Genomic DNA, 16658 nt, shown 5'->3' with positions numbered 1-16658 from the left:
CAATGGGAAGTCCGAAGTCGAATCTGATGGAATTCGGTATTACAACGGCCGAATTTGGGTACCTCGTTATGGGAATTTTCGTGAATTGGTCATGGACGAGGCACACAAATCTCGGTATTCTGTGCACCCAGGTTCATATAAGCCTGGTATGAAAGAAGAAATTGCTAACTATATAGCAAAGTGCTTGACATGTGCTAAGGTAAAGGTTGAGTATAAGAAACCATCTGGTTTGCTTCAGCAACCAGTAATCCCAATGGGTAAATGGGAACAAATATCCATGAATTTCATAACCAAATTACCTAAGACTCCTAATGGATACGATACTATTTGGGTTATAGTGGATCGTCTGACAAAATCAGCACATTTTCTAACTATCCGCGAGACCGATAAGATGGATAGGTTAGCTAGGATTTATATTAAGGAAATTGTCACTCGTCATGGAGTACCAATTTCTATTATATCTGGCTGAGATGCTCGATTTACTTCAAATTTCTGGCAGTCATTACAAAAGGCATTGGGAACACGCCTAGATATGAGTACAGCTTACCATCCACAGACAGATGGTCAGAGTGAACGAACGATACAAACTTTGGAGGATATGCTTAGAGATTGCGTCATTGATTTTGGTAAGAATTGGGAAACTCACTTACCTTTAGTTGAGTTCTCCTATAATAATAGTTACCACACGAGTATAAAAGCGGCACCTTTCGAAGCTCTGTATGGGCAAAAGTGTCGATCACCACTCTGCTGGGCAGGAGTCAGTGAAAGTCAGCTAACTGGACCCGAGATAGTCCACGAAATGAATGAACGAATTGTGCAAATCAGAAATCGTATGGCAGCAGCCGAGATCGCCAAAAGAGCTACGCTAATAAACGTAGGAAACCTCTAGAATTTGAAGTTGGAGACAGAGTGCTTTTGAAAGTGTCACCTTGGAAAGGTGTTATTCGTTTTGGGAAACGTGGAAAACTAAACCCGCTCTATGTAGGACCATTCGAAATTATTAAATGAATTGGCCCTGTTGCATACAAATTGGAATTACCAGAACAACTCAGTGGAGTACACAACGTTTTCCATGGGTCGAACCTTAAGAAGTGTTTAGCAGACGAAACTCTCAAAGTTCCCTTAGAGGAATTAGCAATTGATAAAAAGTTACACTTCGTGGAGGAACCAATTGAGATTATGGATAGGGAGGTAAAAACCCGAAGACACAACAAACCTCTATTTTTCGTGTTCATTGGAACTCGAGACGTGGACCAGAGTTCACGTGGGAGCGCGAGGATCAGATGAAAGAAATGTATCCTCACTTATTCAAACCCAATGATAAACTTTAAGTACGATCTAAATTTCGAGACGAAATTTATTTTAACAAGGGGATGATGTGACAATCTAAATTTTTTTTCCTACATTTCCTTTCCAATTCTTGAGTTACATCTTACAATTTTCAAGACGAAAATTCTTTTAACAAGGGGATGATGTGACAACTACCAAATTTCAGGTTAACTTCGTTAACTAAACATATTTAAACCATGTTGACTAGGCCTATAAACTCAGTTAGTTCTGTTAACTATGTTAATGAACTCTTGTACATGTGGTGTCATGTATATGAACTCTTGTACATGTGGTGTCATGTATGCGTACATTTAAGTTAATGTGTCGTTGTTGATTTAAACAAGAATAAGTGGCTAATTATAACTAGAATAATAAACTCGTCATGCATGTTATAATAAACGTGGTATGTGGCATGTACTGTATATGATAAGTATAATGTGTTATACGATCAATATGTTATATTACTAGTTGTTACATGCTCATAAGAAGGCTAGATGATTAAACAAGTTACATTATATGTTATGTTACATATTAGTTATTTAATGGAACCTTAGATTATAATACATAGGAAATTTTTTATAAATTATGTAACATGTCACATACGGATTAATAAAAAAAATAGCCTAAGGTATTATTCCATTAAATCAATAATAAAGGTTTATTAATACAAAGAGGTTACAAACTATTGGATTTCCAAAACTTTTCCTTTCCCTTTCCCTCTCTTGCCTTGGCCGTGAACTACACACACACACACACACACACTTTGTTTTGCAAACACTCTCTTTCAATCTCATTTCCATACACAAAAGGTTTTGTGATTATTGGGAAGCAAGGGGAGTAAACATTTGGATCAATCAAGTGAGTAGGTTATTATGTTTTATTTTATAAATATGAATCTTGTGTCCAAATGATTTGGATCATAGAAAGGGGATGATCAAAGTTTGATAAGTCAAAAGAGTTGTGTGTGTTTTGGTTTAGAAGTTTGAGTCTTTTATAAGTATATTTGTTTTTCTTATGAAATCAAATGGATAATAAAAAGACATGAAATTTGATTGTGTAAGAATGATCTTTGATGATTTAAGATCATAAGGATGTAAAAATCATGACTTTTGTGAATTGTGGTTTGAATCTGCATGCTGACAAACTTTGTTTCTTAGATTGTAGGGGGAATAACTTGATGATACGTTTGTGTTTCTGGTTGATTTTTGATTTAATGAACAAGCACTTTGAATTTAGTTTTCAAAAAGTCGAAAAGCTTAATTTTTGGACTTTGTTTGAATGCTTTTTATTAATTTACAAAATCGGGTTGCAAACCTGATTGAGAGGTAAATTTTCTGAGTTGTGTTATAAATTGCATAACTTGATGTTTAAAATAGATATGGATATAATTCCACTCCTGGAATGTTTTAAATTGAAGTAGCAATCTAATCCAATTGGTCTTGCATCAATTGGACAAATTAGAAGTTTTGACAAATATTTGTTTACTGCTGTTTCAAAATAGAGATAAAAATTAGGTTGATGTAGTGTGTGAATATTCTGTATGTTTTGGTGAATTATAAAATTATGAAAAAAAATATATGTTATACCTAATACTTGTGAGAATATGTGTGAATGTTTTGGTAATTTAATTTCAAGTTTTGGTTGGTGAGAAAAATCGGTTTTGGATGATTGAAAACTTGTTAAGGATGATCAATATATTGATTGGTTAAAATAGTTGTAATTTGTAATATATTGATTATGCTAATTTGAATTTTGACTTTATGGGTCAACTTAAAACTATTTGACTAAGTGGTTAACCTTACTTGTGAAGTGTTGCAAGTGGTAGGAGTTAGACTTAGTCATAGGATTGTATGAAAAGTGGCTAAGTGCACATTTCTTTGGTTATTGTTAAATTGTGTTTAGGAACATCAAGTAATTACTCAAAGTCTAGAATATTGGTCAAAAATCATCAATGGGCCGTTGGTCAACATTTTAGTCAAAGGTCAATATTTTAGTCAATGGTCAACATTTTAGTCAACGGCCAACAAAACTCAATTTTTAGTCTTCGGTCATCTAGACTTGGACTTTTTAGTCAACGGTCAACAACTTGGACCTTTTGGTCAAAAGTCAAACGAAAAGTCAAACTTTGGTCAAAGTCAACAAAAGTTAAACTTTGGTCAAAGTCAAACTTTGGTCAAACTTTAAATAAACAAGGGAATTGTTTGGATACTAAGGGTTCTAGGAATCGCTTAGCAAATACTTATAGTGCTTGTATGATTTAGGCACTAGAACAACTTGACTTAAGAAGTTGACTTTCAATTTGAACCGCATTCGAGGTGAGTTTCACCACCCCACTTTTTACTTACTCCTTTTGGGGGGAAAGCATGCAACATACAAAACTGTTTTTGGATATTGTAGACTTTTTAATACCTCATGTGAACATTGTGAACTTATACTGAAGTCCCCCATGCACATTGGACCGTTAACGATTGTACATTGGCTCAGTAATGAAAGGTAGTACTACTGGGTTTGACAAACCCCCTCGGGGCTCTCGGTTGAGGGAGTCGCCGGGCGTCTCATTTACTAGAAACACACTAGTCTTATATTAGACTCCGTGGGTGGCAACAAACTAACAAGTCAGCTGCGGTCACAATGGAACACACACTAATGTAACATGATTGCTAGCCTAATTAACTAGCGGTATTACTAATGCATACATTATCCGTACAATATCTATTCTTTACTACTTACAATGTTTACTTACTAAATGGTTTGTTTGAGAAACTTGTTTTTAAACTCAAACTGTGAACTCACCAACCGTCGTGTTGACCAGTTTTAGCATGTCTTTCTCAGGTCGCTGATAGTGCAAGGATAGGAGTTGCATTCATGATCACCAATAGACATTGCATCATAAGTTGGAACCTTTTTACTTAATAATGTTATGGCTTGCACATGTTTTGGGCGCCTTAGACTATTTGGTTTTGCTTAGGGATGTTTTCCCGATATGTTACGCTTCCGCATATTAAAACATTAAGACATTAACTTTGAATGGTTTTCCCAAATATGGGACAATAAAGTTTATTTAAAATATTTAGATGTTGTTTGTAGTAACTAATTATTGAGATCCTGGTTTGTCACGCGCCTCGCGGTAAAACCCCGCATGTGGAAATTGAGGATGTGACAGTCGGCCCGTGACCTGCCCCTCATAACAAAGAGACTTGACCAGCTGGGCTATCAGCGACATGCGGCATAATACCAGAACTGATATTTTATAAACGGATACAGATTTAACCAGATTAAGAACAAAACAATAGAAACATCAATCAAGTTAACTATGGATTGTTAACACAATTCATGTTAGGGTTGCTGTTATAAGACCAAAGACGATTATAATTCATGAACCAATTACCTCTTACACTGATACGATGTTGATTAATTAGCACATAACAGTGCCGACCACGAAGGAACAAGGACACGATCAAGCAGACAAATATAATTCAATCAACTTTAGGGGTATATACGGCGATGGTATAAGGATGCGGTCTGCAAGGTCAATTAGTTTATGGTGTTCGTTTACGTGTATAACAATAAATGGGTTAAATGGCGGTTTGAATAATAAGTTAGTACTTATCATAAATATGTATATATCCTAGTTACTGATGATGGTGAAGCTCGTTATAGCAAGGGGAATAACAACCAAGATTCAATTACCAAATTTGTTACGAGAATTGTGTCTCAAGTTGATGAACGGGTATACAGGTAAGCCAAACGGGTTGCGAATATGGGTTAACCAGGTTGTTTGATGGGTTATATGATAAATTTGCATTTTAGACCCTTGGGTTTGAAGATGGATGCATAAAGAGATAGGAGTTTATGTTTGGGTAAAAATTGTATACAAATCAAAGTTAATCTATATATTAAATAAATTATAATAACAAATAATATTAGTATAATATTAACTCAAATAACGTGATAAAATTTCCCGAACATCGAAGTAAGTCGGGTTTTAATAAAGATACAGTTTTCGAAAAGTCCAAGTTGTTACATAAAGTAAGTGGACGATTTTGTCCTAATTTAAAGGTTTGATCGACAGACCCGAGATCAGAGCAAGAAAGAGATGAATGGGAGCACTGCTTTCAATTAATGAGCACGATGAATTTGAGGGGGGGGGGGAATCCTAGGGTTGGTTTGGAACTAAGGATAAAGAATTCTTAGTGAGATCGGGTAAGGGATGTTAGTGACGAATAAGGGCACTAACAACAATTAAATAATGAAATGAAGTAAATTGTTCCGACAACATCTAATATTCATGTTTTGAGAGTGAAAATTGATGGAATCCCAAGAAAGATGACTCTAGAAAGAAGGAACGTTATGTTGGGAGACAATTGATGTTCTCTTTGTGACTCAGGTTACGAGACGACAAACAATAATACTACGGGTTATTTATTATTGGCAGTGGCGTAGGAGCATATAAGTCGGTACAAAATCCCTCCGATCTGTGGTTTCTCGGTTAGAGACATGTTAGATCTCTGTACGTCTTTTTAATCTATGAGAAGTTGAGAAGGGGGTGTTTCATGGGATCATGATAATTACTTGTTGGAGAACTTGGAAGACAAGAAATGGGAAGATCTTTAAAGAAAATAAGTAAAGATTGAAGATTTAATTAGGAACATAAAGGCATTTTGATTTCTTTAGTACTAGAATAGGTCAAAAATCAGGAACATAGAATGATCAAAATGGTGTAAATTTATGTTCATATATTATCTTTTTTGTTTTGTTGGTGGCTTCTCTCCAGCTGTGAAGATTACTCTTTGTACGTTGATAGTTTGTTTATAAAAGTTTACATTTCGAAACAAAATATATACCATTTGTCAACTACCTGTTATAGCAATTGAGTTTTCTTTTTGTCCACATTTACCTCCACAAGACCCATCTAGTATACTTTAGCCACAAACACCAATATTTACACTTTTGACGCTAACAATGATAATAAAGTATTACATTTTGGTTAAAATTAACGGGAAGATAGAAACTAATGAATACCAAGACATCACCAAAGACTACTTCCTAGTTTTAGAAATGTACTATTCAGTATATATTGCTAAACGTTGGATGTTACATGGCTAGATATGCACGTTATGACGAGTTAGGTGCACACTAAAAAAACACAACAATAAGAAGATTTTCTCCGACACATTGACTCGTCAGAAAACCGTCTGCGAATGGGGTCTCGTCAGTAATCTATCAGTGATACCTTGTCGAATATTGAGAGTGTGGGTAAAACGTTTTCAATGGATTATAACGAACACCTATGGATCAGCGACAAACTTAATGAGGACAGATTGTCCACTGATCATAGTAAATATTACCATGATAAATTCACTAGCTGATTAGCGCTGAAATACCTATCATTAGAACTCAAGCTAGGTGTTGGTCTTGATTGTTTTTGGCGCAAAGCAATTTCATCATCATCGGACATCCTCCAACTCCTTTTGTAATTGCGTCCATTTTCGTACTCTCGTGGATGGATATTTTCCTCATGGCTCCATTACTTCCATTTTCCTCGATCTTGCACGGTGACAATCTATAAGTATTAGATAAACGATTTGTAAGTTGTAGACACATAATAATTACATCATAAAAAATCATTACGTACCTTTGGATCAAGACAAGGAGCGTGAGATCTTCCATTTCTGGAATAACCAACCTTACCCTTCATAGTATTTCAGAAGCACGATAGGCTATGATAGCAAACAAAGAAAATTAGTGTTTTTTTCACTAGCATATCATCACTTTAAAGATCTTTGACTAAACAAATTATGGTGCATATAACAGTTCCCCCACATGCTTCTTTATGTGCGCCATCTCAAAAAGAGCAAGAGTAGAGGGATCATGTATATGCTTTGCAACCTAAAGTGAAATCCTAAGTTGTCGGTAAATAAAAAATAAAAATATTAGAGAACGTTATAAAAGACTTTAAAAATGTTCCATAAACATCAAACCACGGTGTGTTGGGATGACTTCCCTCATACTTTGGGGTGTTACGACCATCCATGGCGATCTTTTACTTCTCCATTATGTTGTGTCATTCCAAAACCTTAACATGACATGTCGTACTATCATAGGGACACTACTTTGCATAAGGAAGACAAAATATCAAAAATTTAAATTAACAACATAACTCAAAGCAAGACAGTAAATCATAAAAATAAATTAACAATTGAATGCAAAGTAAGACAAAATAAGTCATAACATAACTTACATCTCTCAATCTACCGAACCTCCTCCCAGTGGTCATGATGTCGTCTATAGCATTCGAGCCACACTCAAACCTCGAATGGCGTCTAGTGATCATATATGATTAATCTCAATATCTTTCAATGAAAATCAAACATGCTCTTCATTAACTAGGTCATCAACGCATGGTTCACAACAATAGAATATTATGTTGAGGTTGTCCCCTTGTTGCGCATTAATGTAGCGAATCCTACCATTAGTGTTACCATTGTTCATCCCAATGTTGTAAAAGTCGGATTCCAAGGTCTTGGAATCAGCGATTCCAATGTCCTCGGACATCAACTGTGGCGTCTTTTTCCAACTCGGCCACCATTACTCGACAAGGTCCAACTCGGTCACAATATTTTTTTTTTAATTTTTTAATTTCTAGTAAAAAATTAAAAATAACAACAAAACATGAACCTTTTGAATTATGTTTTTTTTTTTCAAATGAATTATGCTTATTTTGACGTGAATTATGTTTATCTTAACATATATATATATATATATATACATGTAATATCCAATAATTATTTTATATTATATTTATCATGTCCGAGTACAAGCCGAGTACTCCCTACAAGGGGATCGGCCGTCTAGAGACCGCCTACTGAGTTTTACAACATTGGTTCATCCTACTTGTGGCATATGTTGTTGCTTCTAATAATACTTAAAACATTGCCTCGCTATGTCAAGTCTAGTCACGTTAATTCAAATTCAAACAAACCACGTACTTATTTCTACTGTGTACACGACAGGGGTGAGCAGAAAACCGAATTAACCGAACCGAAACCGAATTAACTGAAAAACCGAACCAAAGCACTAACCGACGGTTAATTTTTTTTTTTTTTTTTTGAAAAACCGAACTTTTGGTTTCAATTCAGTTATCCATTTTAAAAAAACCGAAAAATAACCGAACTGAACCGATTGATGGTGATAAATATTATCAAGATGATGAATAATGGACTACACTTAGAAGATAAATAAGATAATGAATGAATATTGAGACTAAACTTATAATGCTGTTTTAATTAAGAATTTGTTTGAATTTTAAAAGCTATTTAACTAGCAACTTTGTATTCGTATAGTTCCACGTGTCCATTTTTTTTTCTAATTCAATATATATTTGGTACTCTAATACGTTCTTATACAAGCTTAAAATATGCAATTTTATTTTTAATTTTTTTTTTTTTGCAATATCTACACATAATTGAAAAAAACCGAAAATAACTGAAACCGGAAAACCGAAAACCGAATGATTTGTATATTCATATAACCGCTACTTTGGTCTCGGTTTGGCTTTCACCTAATAACCGAACCGGACCGTGCTCAGCCCTAGTACACATATTAATCTAACCACAATGCCAGATGTCCAATCTAACAAATTCAATCAAACTACATACGCATTCCAACAATGTACACATACCAATTTAACCAAATGTTAATCTATCCATAATCCATGTCATAATATACAACTCACATAAGTCATTATGTTTTAAAGACATATGCAGGGGCAGATCCAGTGTTCGGTCATAACGAGAGCAAAGAATCTCTTTGCAAAGGAAATTTTTTGGAAATTATGGACTTAATTCTACTTCATGATAAGGAACTTCGAGAATTGCCAAAACCCGCAGGTAATAATAAATCTCCAACTATTCAAAAAGATGTTGCTGATTGTTTTGAGGAAGAGGTTCTAAATTCTATTTTCAAAGGTGATGATGTGTTTGATTTGTTAGTTGATGAGTCTAGTGATGTGTCAAAAAAACAACAAATGCTAATTGTATTACGATACGTTGATAAACGCGGACCTGTTGGTCTTGTTCATGTGATGGAGGCATCTTCTTTGGCTCTCAAGTCTGCCATCGACTGCTTTTTTGCTAAATACGGATTGAGATTTACAAGGCTAAGAGGCCAAGGATATGACGGCGCAAGCAATAAGCGTGGTGAGTTTAATGGTTTAAAAGCAAAGATCTTAGAAGAAAATAAGTCGGCATATTACGTGCATTGTTTTGCTCACCAACTTCAGTTAGTAGTTGTGACAGTTGCAAAAAAAACATCTAGGTGTTGTGAACTTTTTGACAATTTAAGCATTCTGATGAACGTGGTTTGCTCTTCTTGTAAGCGAACAAATATACTTCGAGAAAAAGAGAAGGTGAGAGTGGAAAAAGAAATTGGTAGTGGTATACTTGAAACAAGAAGTGGGTTAAACCAAGAGCTTTCTTTTATACGACCTGGAGATACAAGATGGAATTCTCATTACAAGACATTTATATGTTTGGTTGATATGTTTTCCTCAATTATTAGAGTGCTTATATGTGTTAGAGATGAATGTAGTAATCCTTCTTCTCAAAATCAAGCAATCAAGATGTTAGCCTATTTAAACTCATTTGAATTTGTTTTTTATTTGCAATTGATGTTACACATTTTAGGGCTCACGGATGTATTGTCACGAGCTCTACAAAGAAGAGAACATGATATTTTCGAAGCTGTTTCATTGGTGGAAACGACAAAAGGACAGTTGCAAGAATATAGAGAAAATGGATTTGATCAACTTTTAGAGAAAGTACATTTATTTTGTGGAAAACATGGTATTCAAATTTTGAGCATGGCAGAAAACTATGTCGAAGACGCTGGTTATAGACCCAAAAGACAAAGGTACACAATCACCAATCAACATTATTATAATTTTGATTGTTTCAACAGTGTTGTCGATATGGAATTCAAGAATTTGGTGATCGCTTTAATGAGATTAACACGGATTTACTTCAAAACATGTTGGCTTTCAATCCGTATGATTCATTTTCTAAGTTTGATGCATCAAAGTTAATGAGATTGTGTGAGTTTTATCCATATGATTTTAATAATGGGGACAAAATTGTTCTTGCATCTCAACTTGGCTTGTACATTGATAGTGTGCGAAAAGATGAAAGATTTGCTAACCTGAAAGGTATTGCGGATCTTGCTAGAGTTATGGTGGAAACAAGGAAACATATCTATTTTCATTTGGTTTATTGATTATTAAAGCTAACGTTAGTTTTGCCTATTGCAACCGCAACGGTTGAGAGATGTTTTTTGGCAATGAAGATCATAAAGACAAATTTACGTAATCGAATTGGTGAAGATTTTTTTAATGCTTGTGTAATTTGTAGTGTTCAAAAAGAAGCACTTTTAAGTGTTATGAATGAAGCTGTAATTGACCGTTTTCAAAAGATTAAATCACGTAGAGGTCAATTGTAATATGTATTTTGTTTATTTTTAATGAAATTTATTGTTTACATTTTTACACGTAGTTTGTTTATTGTAAATTCTTTACTCGACCCGTTTCAGTTTGACCTAACTCGTTTTGGTTTGACTTGTTTTAGTTTGAATTGATGAGTTCTAGGTTGAACTTTTTTTTGCATCCACTGGCTAAATTTTCTGGATCCGCCACTGGACATATGTGTGCTTAAGGTACACTTCTGGGCATTATGGGGCATTGTCATTCGTTAATGGGTTCGTTTAGGTTACACGACAAAGCCAAATTATATCATTTCAGTTATTTTAGTGTCAGCGTAGCAGCTGGGAAATGTTAACACCAGTGGCATTTTTATGGTTTTTTCTTCTAACACAAAGCCAAATTTTATTTTGGGGTTCTCCGATGACCTATCAGTAATTATCTACATATGTTATCTGCATGTAAAATGTGTTGGTGATGCATTGTATTCGTATCACTTTCATAAATTTCACTTTTATTAAAGAAGAAAAGACACTGTTGGTAAAATTTAAGCGTTAAAACCAAAAAATTAATTTGTCAAAATAACAAATAAAAAGATTAACATATAAAAAACAAAATATTTAAAATGATGTTTATTTGCTCGGCAAACTGGGGTTGTAGTAAAATCCATGCATCGTGGATCCCAGGCATTGAGACGGTAACTCAACACCAATTCGGTCGGTTTCAATTACATTTATTACAGTAATGGAGCTAAACAACGAATACACACATATATATAAATTAAAGTGAACCATTGCCTATTGGGGTGGGGGTGGGTGGGGGGGGGGGGTTCGGTAAACTTGCGCATTGTTGAAACCCAAGCGTTGTCGGTCACGGGTGTTGAGGCGGCATGTCTACACATAGTTGGTCGGTTTCCGTCAACTTCGTTATGGTACTAGACTAAAACAAAAAAAAATGACATAATTTGGTCGGTTTCCATTACGTTCGTTATGATAACTGAACTAAATAAAACGGAAAAGGAAAAACAAAATTCACGGGCTAATGCGGTGCTGCCAAGTGGGCCAATAGAGAGCTTCCGGTACCAAAGTTCTAATATATATAGTAGTAATTAGTAGTACATGAAGATAGACTATCGGAACATTTAGGGTGTTGCTAAACGTATCATACTCCATCCCATTTTTATTAAGTATATTCCATCCCTCAAGTTTCATATTTATACAATTCAAACATTTTTTTATTTATTTTTTTTTATTTTGTTATCTTTTATTATTATTGTCTTCATAACACATTTTTATAAGAATATTTTTTTACTATTTTTTATAAATTTAAAATGATTTTTTGTTTTTTATATAGGAAAAAACATCTTTTTATTAATCAAAATAAACATTTTTTATTTAATTTTAAAATACATTCTTTTTCTATAATTGTTTTAGTTGTTCAGAGATTTTTTTAATAGCTTTTGGAGCTATTTTGCATTTTTTAAACAAATTCCTTAATGTTTGTTAATAAATAAATAAAAAGAAAATGTGTTTATGTAATAAACTGCACAAATTTTGTGTTATAAAATGAAAACAAATATTAGAGAGAAGTAACATGGTAAATAAAATGTTTAAAGTAATTGAAATTTAATAAAGGGAGTATAAGGGCAGATAGGGCACTGCGTGATGAGCCATCAATCACGCGTGATGGCTCTTAGCACACCGTCGCCGGTCATTGCTCACGCGTGACCGTGGTTGGTTGTGTGATAGTCATCACGCAAGTGATGGGTGTTTATCAAGGACGGAGCCGTTTGGGATGGAGGGAGCCATTGGAGGGTTTTAAATGGTGAGAGGTGTAGTTGCCAGAAAATGCCGGAAACCTGCAACACCCAATTGCCGGAATCCTGCTTCGCCGGAAGTTGCTTATAAGGTAGCCGTTGGGGATGGAGGGCTTCAAGTTCATTCAAACTCCGTTAGCCTGTGACTTCACCTTCGCCGGAAGCTGCTTGTTAGATGGAGCTTTGTGTTGCTTCTTCGCTAGCCGTGATTCCTGTTGGTGTCTTCGGTGGTGACGATGGATTCGGAGTCCAGTGTGGGTGTGGGTTTGCAAGTCCAGTGGTGGTGATCGGGATGTGGGTTTGCAAGGTGGGTTTGGGTTTGCAAGGTGGGTTTGGGTTTGCAAGGGTGGGTGTCATCACACCACACCACCACCCCTAGTAAAATCCATCACATGTGATGGATTTGGGGTTGGTGATGTGGCACACCACCATTGGATGTGGTGTGTGAGGAGAAATGAACCACCCCTCCCCCCTAACAAATAGAAGGATGAAGTACATTTATCCTAAACCAATAGTTATAAGACTTTAACAGAGATACTTACTGGCTTTATAAGCTTAAGAATTCAAAAACTTGTAATACTGTCTAGAATCAAAAACAAAATACCTGTGCGACTTTCAGTTTGGGGTGGGAGTCCCTAGTGGTGCAGAGGCCGTTCTTTATAGCACGAACATGTTTTTAAGTAAGTTCCATTCTAATGGGTCATTGGCTATGATTACTATTAATTTTTTTAATGCCCTTAACTTGGTGGATAGGACTGCCCTTCTTAATGAGGTTCGAGTCCGATGCCTTTTATTTCCTTATGGGTGAACTTTTTATATGGGCAACCGGTCAGGCTATATGTGGGGGATGGCCACATTTGGTCCACCACTGGGGTTTAGCAGGGGGGCTCTTTGGGACCTCTTCTTTTTGCCTTAGTTCTGCACCCACTTATTCATCTGGTCCAGAGTTCCTGTAAGCTTCTCTTTCATGCTTGGTACCTAGATGATGGTACAATAATTTGGGACTCTAAAGAGGTTGCTAAAGCTTTAGATATTATCAGGTCGGAGGGTCCCCGCCTGGGCCTTGAACTTAATATTAAGAAAACCGAAGTATTTTGGCCGTCGTGCAATGGGGTTAAGGTGCAAGAGGGGGTGTTTCCCTGTGAGATTGGAAGACCCGTGCTAGGTATGAAACTCCTCAGGGGAGCACCATTAACCGGGATGTCGGGTTCATCAGTGAACTTACTTTGAAAAGGGCTTTGTGAGCTGTGGAGTTGGTGAGCTATCTCCCGCATTTGTGGGACCCTCAATGCGAGCTCCTTTTGCTCCGCTCATGTATGGGAGTTGGAAAGTTGTTGTTCGGTCTCAAAACATGCCAACCTGTGTATGTAGGGGAAGCAGTTTCTGTGTTTGACAATAGCCTTCGGGGGGCGATTGAGGACATCGTGGTTTGTGGTGGTGCCTTCTTTGGAGATTTTCAATGGAGGTTGGCATCACTTCCGACTCGTTTTGGAGGTTTGGGTTTATGTTCAGCTTCAGACGTTTCTACTTATGCGTTTGTGGCCTCGAGGGCACAATCTTGGGAATTGCAAGACCACATCCTTCGAGGTTGTGGTATTGATGGGTTTGACTTCGATATATGGGAGTGCGATAGATCGGTTGCACATTTCACTTCCCGATTTTGATATTAGGTGTTTCTCTAATAAAGACACCCCCCCTAAAGCCCAACATGCTTTGGCGAGTGCCCTTTATAGTGGAATCATCAATAGTTTGGAAATAAAGTTTGATTTATCCCCTCGTCAGAAAGCGGTGTTTGAGTGTCTTCGGGCTCCTCAGGCTCAAGATTTCTTAAGTATTCTCCCTATTGAAGGATTGGGCCAACATATGTCAGCTTTGGAGTACCGGGCCATCCTGAAGTATCGGTTAATGATCCCTTTGTTTCCGGCAGATTAGCCGTGCCCGGTTTGCCGTAAGGTTTGTTTGAATTCTTTTGGTGAGCATGCGATTCACTGCAAAGAGTTTCCTGGGTTTAAGTACATGCATGATTTGGTGAGGGATGTTCTATGCGATGTTCTTAAACGAGCCGGAATTTCGGTTAAAACGGAAGCCCTTGTAACTTTCTTACGAATCCTCAAGAAGAAAGATCTACATTACGACCGGCCGATATTCTTGTTTTTGGGTGGCTAGGGGGAAACACGCTTGTGTCGACCTCACAGGAGTGTCCCATCTTGTTGGGATTAGGGACAATGAGTTTGTAGCAGGCCAGGCAGCATTGAAGGCGGCATCGGGCAAGGTTGCTAAACACGAGAGAGCTTGTTTGGAGAATCAACATTTGTTTATCCCATTTGCATTTGACACTTTTGGTTTCTTAGCTCCGGATGCCGTGGACCTTTTGAATAGGGTTCAGAAAGTTGTGCATAGTAACGTATTGGCCGAAACTTTGTTTTTAGTAGGATTGAGTTTGCTGTCCAAAAGGGGTTGCGGCGAAGCTTGTTGTTCGCTTACCTACCACTTCATTGTAAATCGTTTGAATGTTTATATGATATTATTATTTACCCTTTAAAACAAAAATATTATCTTCTTGCAAATGAGAATTACACCCAAACAAAAACGGTTGTTGGAGTTACTCGAAATTAACTTGGTTTCTAAATGGTTGGGATTGCAAAACTGGACCAAGAGAAGAAAACATCAATTTCGCCAAAGTTAGGAATCCAATAAACTCGCCTTTATTGAAATAAAATAAATAAAGATTCTTAAAAACAAAATAATACAATTTGACACCTCCAAGTGCGCAAATATTACCACGATTTTTGTCCTTTTCCTCCAGTTTTTCACAACCTCGTAATCTAGTGTACTTGTCGATTCAACATTATTACAATGAAACCCGACTCAAATTCACTCCAAATTCACATGAAATTCAGTTGTTGGTTCCATGATTGAAACCTTATATATACACCACCATGATCCAGTGACGGACTCTGTATGATAATATTATATATAACAATTATGATGAAAATAATATTATTCTAGCTAGTAGTTAATTAGCTATACTTATTCTGGTATATATATATGATCCATGGCTAAAGGCCGGAAATTAATTTCCAGCCGGAGTGAGGTTCTGTTGGGTAGTTACGGATATGGCGGGAACACAACCAGTCACGACCAAGACGACGAAGAACTCAGAGAAGACGATGTGTGGTCGATGGTGGATAAAATGGTAAGTCAGGGCGGCCATGATTGGAACTCACGCGCCACGGTGGAGGTGGAGACTACGGCAAGGAGTAGTTATCGCAACCCGGTCCCACGTGGCGGTGGCGGTGGCGGGTTGTCTTCGGCGCTAGAGGAATCTCCAGGGATGGTGGTGTCCTCCCCGAGAATTGTGCACCATTTCCTCGGCGGGGACACCTTTCGTGGCGCAGGGCGCCAGGTGGCGGCCTCAGCGCCTGTGAATGTGCCAGACTGGTCAAAGATCTACCGAGTTGAATCGGTTGAGTCGATGCATGACTCGGATGATGTTACCGATGATCAAGATTTGGATATGGTTCCACCACATGAGTATCTAGCGCGTAGCCGTGGCTCGAATTCGGTTTACGTTGGTGCGGGTCGGACTCTTAAAGGAAGGGACTTGAGTCGGGTACGGGACGCGGTTTGGAGCCACACCGGGTTCAATGGTTAGGTTAAAGATGTCACATGTCCAAGTGGTTGAGAATGAATTTTGTTTAGTACAATAGTACATGTGTAATTTCATTGATTTTTCTTGAGCAATGACTCGGGTCATGTTGAACACTAACTCAGTGAGTCAACTCAGTAGCCATGGAGCTCAAGCATGGAACCCACTAGGACACTATTTTGATGTTTGTTGTTTTCTTATGTCTATTATTGTACTTAAATTTATTCAAGAAAAGTAGTTAATAATTTTGTTCTATTGTATGAAACAAAACATTTTTAGAAAAACCGTAAGAAATTTACATAAAATAATTTAGCTACTGATTAAAATTTGAGTTAGAAGACAAATTTGGAGGTCATTGTCTTGAATAGGCATGATGTCAATTCAAATATACATAA

General features: G+C 36.7%; 1 pseudogene; it reads left to right on the top strand.

The window, feature by feature from the left end:
- Positions 1 to 15570: 15570 nt before the first annotated feature.
- Positions 15571 to 16283, top strand: LOC143535508 (protein S40-5 pseudogene; annotated as a pseudogene).
- The last annotated feature ends 375 nt before the right edge of the window (positions 16284 to 16658 follow it).

The sequence above is a fragment of the Bidens hawaiensis genome, unplaced genomic scaffold (genome assembly GCF_021521415.1).
Source record: "Bidens hawaiensis isolate Kalapana, Puna unplaced genomic scaffold, B.hawaiensis_p1.1 tig00010545_1, whole genome shotgun sequence".
Taxonomy (NCBI): domain Eukaryota; kingdom Viridiplantae; phylum Streptophyta; class Magnoliopsida; order Asterales; family Asteraceae; genus Bidens; species Bidens hawaiensis.
Note: the sequence above shows the minus strand (reverse complement) of the source record. Positions and strands in the feature narration are given on the sequence as shown.